The sequence below is a fragment of the Phyllostomus hastatus genome, unplaced genomic scaffold, assembly GCF_019186645.2.
Source record: "Phyllostomus hastatus isolate PE091 unplaced genomic scaffold, TTU_PhHast_1.1 phas_contig_40, whole genome shotgun sequence".
Taxonomy (NCBI): domain Eukaryota; kingdom Metazoa; phylum Chordata; class Mammalia; order Chiroptera; family Phyllostomidae; genus Phyllostomus; species Phyllostomus hastatus.
In genome coordinates, this window is record NW_025333872.1 from 52338542 (window position 1) to 52352935 (window position 14394).

Consider the following 14394-nt stretch of genomic DNA (forward strand, 5'->3'; position numbering starts at 1 on the left):
GTTTTTGAAGTCCTGCTTATGCCTGAGAAAACCCATCCTTTGGCAGTAGGGGACTTAATGAAACCATCACATACAGTGAACAGACTGCAAATAGAGCTGGAACCCAATCTCTTCTAACCCATATGAGCTATTACTTAGATTGATCACATTACCAAAGTTGTACATTTAACACCAACATAGAATCAAAATAGAGTATAACAGTAGTGTTGAAGATCAGTTTACTTAAGAAGTTCATATCTGAGGGGTTCCTTTCCATATTGGAGGGTCAAACATTCTAATATTTTCAGAAAATTGGTGAGGCTAGCTCTTGCTTTGGGTCTATTATTGTGTTTTTATTGTTTAAAATGCTACCATAAAAGAGCACAAGAGTACCCCTGGGAAGTAGCTAGCATTCTCTACTGCCAGGAGCAAGCAACATGGAAGTATTTGGAGTTTTTAAAATAATCTATAATTATCAAATTGCAAAGGTGAAAATTCCTCTTAAGAATTTAACAGATTTCCTTAACACTGTGTCCTGGTTTGGGGTGAAATAATTTGAATTGTATTATAAAAAGTTTTATTGAACTAAACATTCCAATACATCTGTGCATATGTACTAACACTAATCAGTAGATTCCAGGTTATTTCGTTTTTTTCCTTTGATTAACACAATAAGACTAAGTAAAAATAGTGGTGGACTTGTTGAGAACCAGACAAGTTTAAAACTTTTAGTGTCAGTCAAAAAACTCTTATGTTAATATAAATGAAAAATAAATCTCATAATTTGAATGGATTAGATCTTGGCTAGCTGCATAGGAAATTGACAAAAACATTAATTGAAGATATCTGAAATTTGATCTGTCTGTTGAACAAGGCAGACTTTTACCAACTTCCTTGAGCATTCTCTTTATTTCCTTACATGCTTTTATGCAAAATATTGGACAAAACAGAGAGGACAAAATCATTGAGAGGCTTGCAAACTGATATGTACTCATTCTTATGCCTTCTTATTTCATATGTAAATGCATATGGTAGACTTTCTTCTCTTGTATGTACAGATTGGTACAGTCTTAGAGCACTTTAAAACAAATGATATCTGATTTTTTATGGTGAGAAAAACATGAAGCCATTGGATGCTCAATGGTGGAAATGTAGGTTTAGAAAGAGAAAGAATGAGAAGAGATAGCATATGAAAAGTACCCAAAATAGTGCATGATCATTTTGTTTCTTGTGAATTTTACTACATTTAAACAAATATGAAATTTCTCATGTTTCTGTGAGTAGCATTTTAAATTCAAGGAAATAAAAAAAATTATTTTCCTTAACATGACTTGGTTACATATGGAAGAATTAATATTCTTCAAATATTAATATGCCATCAAATATTGAGGGAATAATATGTAACTCTGTGTGTATGTTTATGTTGGTATTTTTGGTGTTAATTAGAGAGTTCAAGTCAGAAATACAATACATAAAACAACTAGATGGTTAGCAAAACATGCTTGTAAATACTCATTTCAGCACATCTTTTGAGTTAAGAAAAACATCAATTAAAATATTCTACAAAATCCTGGCTGGCATAGCTCAGTGGATCGAGCATGGGCTGCAAACCAAAGTGTCGTAGGTTCAATTCCCAGTCAGGGTACATGCCTGGGTTGCAGGCCATGACCCCCAGCAACTGCACATTGATGTTTCTCTCTCTTTCTCCCTCCCTTCCCTCTCTAAAAATAAATAAATAAAATCTTTAAAAAACATAAAATATTCTACAAAATCATAATATTTGAGATACCTGAGAGGGGGTGACTAATATTTATCCAATATATACTTAAGACCTTCAGATATGCATATCCTTGTTTTAGCTATTCTGTTACTAAGCATTTATTTAGATGGAATAATTAAAAAGTAGAAAATGTTTTATATAAAATAATTTATTTCAAGCATAATTTATAAAAGTGGTAGAAGACAGTAAAGCTCATAATACAAGAGTGGTTAAATTAAATGTGCAGTGCTTAGTACAATTCATCATTTTATAGACATTGAAATTCACATTAAAATATATAATAATATTGATAATGTATATGGTATTTTCACAGCATATATACTGTAAATGAGTGACTGAGACAACATGGTCAACTAGACATAAGTTTGTCTGCTCAAACTTCATGAAATGAGAAAGAATACTTTTTATAAATGTTAGTAACAGGTGTGGAAAACAACATAAGGTTAGTTGTCCAGAGAATTAGAAAAAAACCTGAAAGATAGAAAACAGGTCATCAAAAATCTATAGATAAACAACTGGAGGAAACCACACACCAATATGCACAGAGAACACCATTACAGAAAATTTCTGTGGGACTGGAAGTAGACAAGACTGATGTGGAGCCAATGACAGACTCAGAATCAACTCAAAAGTTGAGAAAATAAAAAGTTAGGGTGACATCTGGAGAAAAAAATATATATTAATTTTACAAAAGCTAAGCAGAGCGAGCACCATTCCAATTCATAGTCACAGAGTAAATGCCATGAGTAATGAATAATAACCAGGAGTGGCTTTTGTTCATTGATTACAACATTGAGTATTGACTCTGGAGACTGAATGTGTCCAGGCTATCTACCTGTGAGTTACTGACAAGTATAGGGAAGAACTTAAAAAGTAGAAAACCTTTAAGTTGCAATAAATCTTTGATCAAGATCTCTGTTTGTTAAAATAAAACACAAACATCAATGCAATTCTGGCAGATAAAAGAGTAGAAGCTACAAATATACCTTATTAAAAACACAAAATGAATGTAATTACATATATGGAAGTAAAGACAGAACAGACTGAAAATTTAAAAATTACTCATTCAGATAACTTTGTAATCATGTTGAAATGGTTTTTTCTTAATACTTCATGCTTCGTTTCTTTATTTTAAATGCTTGTGTTATGAACTGAATGTTTATGCCCCCCCCCCATATTGATATATGTTGAAATCTTAACACCAATGTAGTGACATTATAAGGGGGATTTTGGGAAGTGCTTAGGTCCCCAGAGTGCAGTCCTCAAGAATAGGATTGGTGTCCTTGTAGAAGATGCAAAAGAGGTCTCTAGCCCCTTCCACCATAGGAGGGTACAGTTTAATGATGGCCTTCTATGAACCAAAGAGTGGGCCCTCACCAGACACAGAATCTGATGCACTTTTTATACTTTTATAAATATCTTATTTAATTCCATGTTTAGCTAAAAATGATTTGGATAAATATAGAAGTTTTAGTTTTCAGAAAACTAATTTAAATTTAATTAAATCCATCAATTTAAGGTCCATTAGAGTTCAGGCATAGTCCCTGGTTATCCTCCAGTGAAGAGCAATAATTTCACTGGAAGGAAGAAAAATTGTGAACAAACATGTAATAGCCATTTTATGTAACATATATATATTACCTGATAATTAAATATTAGAAAAAGTTTATGTATATGATTCTCAAAAGGGATTTTATAATTTTACCACATAATAATGTAATATACCCTTGACATGTTTTTAATCACATAAATGAATTTTACTTTGCTTACCCTTTTGCAACTTCTTTTTAGTCAATCTAAGACTTCTTTTATTTATTTGTGAATGTAAAATATACTATTTCTACTTGCTTTATATTATTCATTATATCATATTGCATTCAAAATATCCATTTATGTTGTTTCCAATTATTTTCCTACAACAAACAATTGCACAATGGATTTTTTTATTCATGTCATTGTGCATATATGTGATATATGCAGCACTCTATAGCAGCACTTTTATTGATTGATTATCTTATTGCTTGGATAGTGTACTGAAATTTATAATATTCCATATAAACTATTAGCTAATATTTGGGAAAGTACTTTTGTTAATCCCTAATTTGTATTTTCTACACATCTCTTTTTATCAAAGCTATTAAATTGCCTTATTCTTAAATTTGGCAGTAATAAGATTAAAGTAATGGATTATAATAAATACTACAACTTTTTCATAATTGCTAATATAAAATTACATGTGTAACTTTAATCAAATATCAGTACTAAGAGTTCATTATTATTTATGTTTTTTTAACATTGAAAAACTAAACTTAAACAAGTAGCTTGGCTAAATTTACACTGCTGATAAGTCACACTAATGCACACACCATTACTTTTTCCTACATGCAGCCCCTCACTATAGGCAGCCTTTTACATTTGGAAAAATACTAATTAGTTTAAACATTTCAAGTACCCTTTTGCTATTAAAATCTTATAAGTAGAACCTAATCAACAAAACAAACAAGCAAGCAACATATAACCAGAGAAACAGAAGTAAAGAACAAACTGACAGTAACCAGAAGGGAACCGGAGTGGGGGATCAACAGGGGAAAAAAGGGGAAGGGTCATCAAGGAACATGTATAAAGGACCTATGGACAAAGCCAAAGGGGGGAAGGATTGAGGGTGGGGTGGGGGGAAAGAGGTGAAAGGGAAAACAGAAGAGAAAAACAAGAGAAATAAAGTGAGTTACTAAAAATGAAGAGTGGCAAGTGGAACTAGTCCCATGCAGAACCATTAGTAATGGGAAATGACTTTCTAGTGTTTTTGTTTTGAGAGCTATTGCTCTACATTTGCTAAATAATATAATACATTGACAACATTCTGTTCATGGGGTAGAAAATAAATATGACCTCCTCCAAAGAATCTTAAGATGTTTTTATTAACCTATGAATGTGCTTCATAGGTTATTATATCATTATTATACTTGATTGCAATTTTACTTGAGAATCTATTTATACTTCATATATATTAAGTTACTCCATTAACATCTCACTTCAAAGGAATTACATGCAACTAAAAATGCTTAAATCATAGTATAAAATACTTTTGTGTTTAGATAAATTTCACTTTTTATTTTCTACAGTCTATTGCTTTTGAATATTTTCTTTTTGGAAATAAACATGCAAATGATTTTAATGGAGAAGTGGAGAGCCTATTTACAGATCCCTACAAAATACTGACATTTCAAGGGCTGCATTCTCAGTACAAGGATGAGGTAGAAATAAAAGTGCTTGCATGATACATGCACACTGCTGGCACAGCCAAGAAATTGCCTTCTGGATTGGAGCTACATGAGAGAAAAATAGTTGCTCAACAACTTTATATAATCAAATGTTGGTTCTTGTGAATGTTTGAGCTCCAAATTCACACCTCCTGGAGTAATCCTAAAATTGCAAGCTAAGGAGTTACGGTGGCACCAGATTGTTAGTGAACCTAGACACCTGGCAGAAGTAAATACAAATCCTCTCTGAAGGACCAAACGTGGACATGGTCCTCAACTCTTGCAAATGAAATGCCAATGAGTATGAGCTCAGAGTAACCTCTCAAATTAAAAACAGGTTCTATGAGGAAGATTTAACAAAAAATATTACATTTAAACTAAGAAGTTGAAAAACTTAAAAAGACTCAAAGGAAAAGAAGATAAGACAAAATGTCATTAAAGAAATAGAAAACAAATGTAAAAGCAAGACAGTTTTAAGATTTCTTTAAAAGATTAATAGTTGATAAAGCTTTGGAAATTTGACCCATTAAAATTAAGGCAAAACACAAATGAACAACATTAGAAATGAGTATGAGAACAATAAATATACTTTATATTTTTAAAAGATTAAAAATATAAGAGAATTTTAAAAATGTGTCAAAAATGTTAAACTCATTTTGTTATATGAAAGAATTTTGTTACATATAAAGAAAAATAAGTGAGAGATCATGATATTTTGGTCCAAAATAATGTATGTGTGAAACAAAAAACAAGTACTGCATGAAGAGTGACATTATTACATGAAATAAAATTAATGATAATGACTTGACATCATCTAATCCAGTCCATATTTAAATCTCTCCCTTTTCCTACAATTGTTCTTTTAACAATTTGTCTTATCAGTATTCAATGCAGACATTGATAGTTTGTCCAGCAATTCTATTTTTTTATCTAAACAGCTGTTTTTTTCCGAATATGACAGTGAAAATCTTCCAAGTTTGTGATTTTATCTCATTTTTCTATCTCATGTACTTGTTAAGTACACATTAAAAAAAGATTAAACTTAAGGGTTCTTGGTTCAAAACAACCAACATGGTATGATATAATCATATTTTTTAAAAAAATACCAGAAATAATTTTACCAATCACATATGTTGTCCACGTGATTGGAAAATCATGTCCATTTACTGATTTTAAAAATATTTTAATTAAAGTATTTTATCTTTCTGACACAAAACACAATAAAATATCATGCATTTATTTATTTTTATGAACATGAGTGGTAATGTAGACCATGTTCAGCAGAGTGATTCATGTTTGGGTAATGTTGGGGCATAAGAGCAAACAGACTTTCACCACTTTAATGCTTATTTTTTTCCAAAATATGTTTGATTTTCATATATGCCTTTTATTTTTTATTGAATTTACTGCAGTGACATTGGTGAATAAAATTATATAGGTTTCAGGAGTACAATTCTATAATACTTCATCTGTATATTGTTTTATGTGTCCACCATGTAATTCATATCACATTGTATCAACAGATATATAATTTTGTGCCTTACTATCATTATTAATACCAGCATTAATAATATTAATATTACTAACAAAATTAGTGACTTAAAAAGCCACACACATTTATTATTTTACATTCTGAAGGTCAAAGTCCTAAAATCAAGGTGTTGTCTGGTCTGTGTCTGACTAAAAGTGATAGGGCAGGATCTTCATCCTTCCCTGAATTACCTTTACTTCTGTTGTCAGATCCTTCTGTTTGCACTGAGCTTGCTGCCTTGGTCTTATGAGGGAGGACCCATGTGGACTGCATTGGGGCCATCCTGATAATTCAGGATGAGCTCTGCATCTCAAATAGTCTTAATTTACAACAGCAAAGTCCATTTTGTCATTCAAGGTAACAGTAGTCACAAATTCAGGATTAGGAAGAGGCCATTTTTCAGCCTAGCAAAGGCCATTTGTGTGTATGGGTATACATGAGGTTGTTGGTGTGAAATGTACATGTGTTTTGTCCTTTTTTATCAGGATTTTCCTTATTAGTAGGGTTAGTCCTTATCTTTTGCTACAAGTGGCAATTATTTTTCAGTATCTGTTTGATATTAAACATAGCTATTTTCTGTCATGTGATTTTTTCTTTTTTTATAATGCAGTGGAGTTTGGCTTTTACTATTTTTAGTGTATAAATTTGAGACTGTAGGCCAACATTTTATGCTCTATTCTTATAGAACTGTTTATTATTTCTACATATTTGAATAAAATAATATATGTTCTGTTATAGCTATTTAATATATTGAGAAGGATTAGTAAAGACAATAATCTGTTAGTTCCTAAATATGAAAAAATAATTATCTGTCAGTTTCATATGTAAGAGGTATTTAACAATATAAAATCCTTATAACATGCTCCATCTCCTAGAAATTTGGCAGGTATTGCTCCATTACCATCCATGACAAATTTGAGGCCACACTACTTTCCCCTTAAAAATGACTTGTTCTCTGGTTTGCCTCCCCATGTATTCAGTTTATAACAGTATTAAACAGCATTTAATCACCTTACTACGCTATAGCCAAATAACACAATTTGGGGACAATTTCATCTGAACTTGGTATATGTTTTCAATATGCACCAGCGAGTTATATTTTAAATGTGATCTTGGAATTTTTCCCTTTGAGAAGTTCAAGTATGAATGTTCTGCATCTTCTTTAACTTTCATATGTTTTATTTTCTCTGATCATTTTTATCTCTCTGTTTGCCTCAATCATAGTGCCTGATTGCCATGATTCTAAACTTTATGAACTGCATGGTTATTATTATAGTTATTATTACTTATGAGTAATGACTAGTTTCCCTTGATTCCCTTCCTGTTTTACCTTCACTGTTGAATGCTATTTGTTTTAAACATCTGTTCTACCTATGTTTCTTTTTTTTTCCTTACCAATCTGCTATCAATTCCCTGAGGTCTGTGTCTCTGTGTTTCTACTTTATAAAGATAAGTTGATTAAGTCTTTTGGTTCTTGTTTTACCATAAATTTTATTTTTAAAATAAAAGCTTTCATCAGACTCATGGAAATTGTTTTGCTAGTACATATTCTCCCTCTGCCACATGACTTTAGGTTCCTGGATTTTTCTTCTTCGTTTTTTTGATTTGTATGTTCTGATACAGATTTTATACTTCTGGGAAACACTCTCATACAGGGCATTTCTTGTGTGCTCCATTCCTTACTCCAGTGTGTATTTACTAACCCACTGTTTCTACATTTTAAAAAATTAGGTTTACTGTCTCAGACTGTGTCTGCCAACTTTGGTAAGTATAATTTACAGTTGCTCTGGCAATTTCTGAACTTGAAGCAAAGTACCTTCTGTCCCTGGATACTTCTCACATTCCTTCCAATGGAACAGTGCTCCGTGATTTACAGGTTTTTTGAGCTTTCAACCTAGATTACAGTGTTAGGTTTTAACTGTTTCCTTGTTTCACTGAGCAGAGAATTAAGGTTTTTTTATTTTTATATTTTCCTGTAACTTTTGGGTTATTACTAAGAAGCTAAGCTTGGAATTTTCACTTTCTGGTGTCCTCTCTATACCAAAAGCTTATGCATTGATTTTAGATTTTTTCCATATAAGGCATAAGAAGGTCTTATTTCATTTGAAAGCTGAATTTTCATCACTGTAAATCAAACTACAAACAATAAAAAATGACAATTTTGAAAAGCATTAAGTTTTGATTTGATCAAAACATTTTACTGTAACTGTTTATTTTTGAAGTTTATTCCAAAGAATAATGCAGTTTTAGATTAGGAAATGGATTTCACATTATTTGATTGAGGAAAGTGAAAACTGTCATTAATATTTTAGATAAAACAAAAACTACATCGTAAGGCTGCTAGTCCTCTCATTTTATAACAAATATACACAGCCAAGCTAAAATTATTTCCCAGAAAATCTAATATTATACAGGTTAGCTTCAGGTGACCAGGGGACTGGAAAGGAATGTGTCTCTATTAGTATGTGAACAGCTAGGTTCACATTAGTAAGTTATTGTCAGAATTTAATGGATGATCTCAAATGTGACTATACCCAGTACTGAGCAACAGCGATTAGTGTTAGAAGAAGAAAATCCCATATTCCTGATTAGTGGTTGAATGTGGGCAGCACAACTGTGAGGAATAGGTGGGATTTAGTATAATTCCAAAAGAACAAAGAATATGTTATTCAGATTTAAATGGAAAATTTAAATGAAAAATTAATGTGTATCATATATTTAAATAATTTTCATTAAAGCAATGATGTATATGTAGTATTCTTAACTCTTTCATATTTAATTTTCCTCTGTTTATGACTTTGTTTCTTATTTAAGGTAACAGAAAACAACAAAAGTGAGCTAATTTGAATTTTTAACCTGTATAAAATATTGTTTTTACAGTATTTGATATTATAACTAATAACAACAACATATTTATAACATGCTTTATAATTAATCACAATATATGCATATATTTATATGTTGTAAGAAAAAGTTTTAAGGATTTTTACAATTCTGGATATCAGATATTAATTTTAATATTTATACAGGTTCCCCTCAGTACACATAGTTATCTCAACCAACTACTAGTTAATCATAAACTATTGGTTAATAATTTAGGGAACTGTATTGATTTTACTGTTCTCTAATTTTATACATACAATTTTGTAAACATAAACTATTTTAACTTTCATTAGATTTTATGCATATAATTTAATACATATAATATTCAGCCTAAATTAAATTTCCTCAGTAATAAATACATATTGTTAATACTATGAAATACACACATATACCATGAATGAGTGACATAAAGTTGCATAACACTATGACCTTTTATTTACTTCCCATTCTATAACTGGTAAAAGCACTAAAGCCACATGAATAAAGTAAGATTTTTATGTTGATACAGTCTTTATTTTGCAAATATTCCTCTGTATGTTGTGCTTCTATTCAGCATTTTAGGACAGAGATTTATTAGTCTAAATGGATGACCCTGACTGATCCTAGGTTAACACTAGTGATCAACTTTCTGGGATCTATTTACATTTCCAATTTGCATATCATGAAGAAACCTTAGAGGAGAAAGCTTAATGCACATGTGCTTAGAGTGAAAGACAATAAAGAAAATAATATGGAAAGCTATCCTGACAGGGCCCTGTAAATACAGAGTTTTATGGAGAAAAACTCCATTTGCAGTGAACACAGGGTGATCCAGGGTTGTTAACACTAAAATAAATTAAGCGCATTTTTAGTTCTGTAAATCTCCTGCAGGTTTTCTGTAGACCGGGCACTGTAGGCAGCAGTGATCCTTTGCAAAGCGGTAATGACAGAGTAGCAGTGAGAACTCTGCTGTCCAGGATACGGACTGGATGCTCATCAGAAAATTGGCAGCAAAACAGCAGAGGCCACCTGTTTCTGATTTAGGATATAAATAATAATATGAAATCATTACCACCCCCACACTCTTAATGACTTAGAAAATTTGAAGTACATTATTATTCTAAAATTTTATTCTATAATTTCAATTGCTTTAAATTCATATTAAATACCATTTTTGTTGTTAATTTTTCATAAACACAGTTTTAAGTATGCTTATTTTCTTTCATTATATTAATCAAAATATTTGCTGCTAATTTTATTTGCATGAGGCTACACATGTGCTTTGTTACTCTCTACTATATTATACAAAAAAGAATAATATATGCTGTAGTAAAGAAATGCTAGGTGCTAAACTTTTTTGTTTTCTCTGTTTATGAAGAAAGTGCACATATGCCTTTGCTGGCCTATCAATATCTGTGTTTATGTCTATATTTATATAAGTATCATAATTGGGACACTATGTAAGTAATTCCAGAAAATACAAGTTGCAGAAGTGATTTATATCAATGGTAAGACTAGTCTCTAAGATTCTGTGATGCTGAAAGAAGCACTCAGAGATGCCAGAGCTACAAGGTGAAAACAAGCAGGTTTCCTAAGAAAGAGCTTGGACTCCAAATCCTCAGAAGAGATACCTGGTTTCTGCTTTGCTTATGTTTTATGAGTGAGAAATAAATTTTTATTATGTTATATAAGTTCACTAATATAAGTTTTGGTTATATTGTCCAGTACTATTTTCTGATTACTACATGGTCCTTTGTAAGTTTTTCATTCTGTGGAAATAAAAAAAGTAACGTTTTTGTGTGTACAAGAGCTTTTTATTTTCAAGTGTTTGCATAGATAATCAACATTTTTAACTGTGGTGAATTTTTCATAAAGCAAAATATACAGTTCTTAATATACAATTGAAATAACTTCTGATAAACACAGACACTGATGAACCCCATATAACCATTACCCTGATAAGTATATAGAACAATTCAATCACCATTTCCTTATGCTTCCCTCCAGTTTCCACCCCCATCCTATCCATTATTATCACCACCATAAGCCAACTCTTTTCTGAGATTCATTAACAATGATTAGTTTACTGTCTTTAAACTTCATATAAAAGGTATCTTACACTCCATAATTTTTTGTATCTGGTTATTTTTATTTACAAAATTTTTCGTGGATTTTATGATTTTGCATGTGTCAGTAGTCTATTGTGTTTTATTGCTGAATAATAATCAGTTGTGTGGATACACTGTAATTTGTTTAGTCACAAAACTATTTGGGGATATTGTTTTCCCTACTAGTTTCTAGGTATTATGAATCAAACACTATGAATATTCATTATAGGATTATGTGTGAATTTAATTTTTAGGAGTAAAATTGTTGGATAATAAACTTGGAGAATGTTTAACCTTTTAAGGAAGTTGGCATAGTTTTCTGTAATTGTTATAACATTTCTCACACCTAAAAGCAATGTTTGATAGCTCCATTTATCCACATACTTGATAATAACTGACAATGTAGTGTTAGTTTTTGTTTTTTACAATATTAGTCACTCTAGTGGGTATCTACATCAATGTGGATTTAATTGGATTTTCCTGAATACCCATAAAAGTTCTCTGTGTTATGAATTTATTGACCCTTTGAGCATATTCATTTCTGAAATGTCTGGTTATGTCTTTGCCGATTTTAAAATTAGGTTCAAATTGCATTATTGTTGTTAATTTTAGGAATTCATTACACATTTCAAGAGTAAATCCTTTATTAGATATATGTTGTGATAAACACCGAATGCAATTCACCAGGCTTTATTAAGAGCTTTTTGGCATAACTTCTGGGATTGCTAACAACAGATAGCCTTGGTTGTCAACTTCTTCAGGAATTGCCTCGGCTGTACAAATCCATTTCACTCAAGTTCATGTTTGTTCTTGGATGGGCCACTTCCAAAGATTATTTTACACCAGATAATTCTTGGCACAGGTGATAAGCAAATCTTTCACTGTTGATGAACTAGAATGACATAATGGTAAAAAAAAAAAGATACATTATTAGCTGTGATTACCTCGGCTTTTGATAAATATGGGAGAAACAGTAAGTATGAAGACAATGGAATAGTTGGATATTGTTGAACTTGACTGAGGCTTTGAAAATGCTAATGAAAAGTTGAGAGTAATTAAAGCTGTATGAAAATTGGTCAAACATTTAGAAGCTTGCAAATAGACTCTCATCTACTGCAGATGATAGAGAACTACAAAGTCCAGTTCATAATCTTCAGAATAGCCAAGCTTTAGAAAAGTTTATATTCTCCAACAAGACAGGTTTGCTATGCCAAGTTCACAGTCCTGTTTGGAAAAGAATAAGGAGGCGACATGTGATGAACAGAACTTAGTTAATGGCTTAAAAAGCCTTGAATGGCTGGAACAGTATAAAGGTTCTGAGGCACACATAAGTGGCTCGCCCTTCCATGTTATGAACTAATACTTACCACTTGCTTGAAAACAATACCGAGATCTACCCCTTCCAGGTATGCATGCCTTATCTTCCCATAACCGGGCTTGTGTGATTTAGGCTTCCTTTACCCTCACAGATATGGAGTCTAAAACTAGGATTTAGTCAAAGCATAAATGACAGGGTTGTACGGGGCCTAATAGGGAATGAAGGGGGTTATGTATGCTCCAAAGAAGCTATAAAACCTAAAGCCAAAACATATACAACAAGAAATAGAAGAGAGTGCATGCAATTTGATTTTGAGAGTAACTAAAGAAGGGACATCTGGAACCAAAGATTGGATGAGTAGGTGTTTATTGATTTAGAAGTAATTTCCTAAAATACAGAATTCAATGTGGCAACAAGGACCTTTGGAGATGGTGTGAACTCTTCATTAAGATAACTCCTAGATGCATGAAATGGTGACTGACACACTAAGTGGTAGAGGAATATTGTAGCAGTCAGTGGAGGAAAATAGTTTTTCTAAAAGGCCCAGGATGATTGTGACAAAGTGGATATGCACTACAAAAGGCTGGGAGAGCCAAAATTATTTTGTTCCACAGAACTACCAGAGGTACAAAATTTAAGAAGGTGAAAAGGGCATAAGCATTATTAAAAAATTCAGTGGTGTCTCACATCTACAGATGATGTCTAGAGGTAGAAAACTACATCACAAAACCAGAGTCACTGATAAAAAATAGGTCTAATAGGACTCTGAAATTATGAAGGTATGTGGGTGGTACTTAACTAATTGAATCAATAAAAGCAAAATTATGATAAACAATGGCAAGATCAGTGGAGCAGTAGCAAGGGTAGCAAGGGTATTAAGTATTTATAGAGGTCACAGGGACATTAGCTAGAGACTAGCATTCTATAGGAAATCGAATGAACCCACAAGAATACTACTCAGTTTGTATCATCAAAACAAAGATGAAGGCTCAGGAAACTGAAAGTAGAGCCCCAAGGAAAAATTTACAGTCCCTGGCCAAATTAGTGATCCTGAATCAGTTTTAAAACCTGAAACAAAACAAATTAATAAAAAGCCTCCAAGAAAAAGTGTACACATAGATCATAATGATCTCCTACTCCTTTCCCAAAGTGATCTTCCATCACTTATGCAGGTAAAAGAGCCATAGGGAGAGACCATCCAGCTATTTCAAGGATTGTTGGGTAAAGTCCGAGGTAGCGTTGATGCCAAAAGACTCAAAGTATCACTGTGATTAACATCTCAGAATAAGTTGGGAAGGAGGTCAGTTAAAAAAAAAGTCATGGCCAGGATCTGGTATCACAGAATTTCCACTGTACCCTTCCCTGAGCAGACAATTACCCCCCAAAAATGTAATTGGTATTTGGAAAAATCCTCATATTGGGCTCAGCTTCTGGGATGGGACATTACATGTGAGTGCTTAGTCCATTCCGTTATCAGGTTATTAGATTTTTTTCAATATTGCAGTAGGTTTCTATATATTTTGGATATTAACCTCTTATCAGATATATGTTTTGCA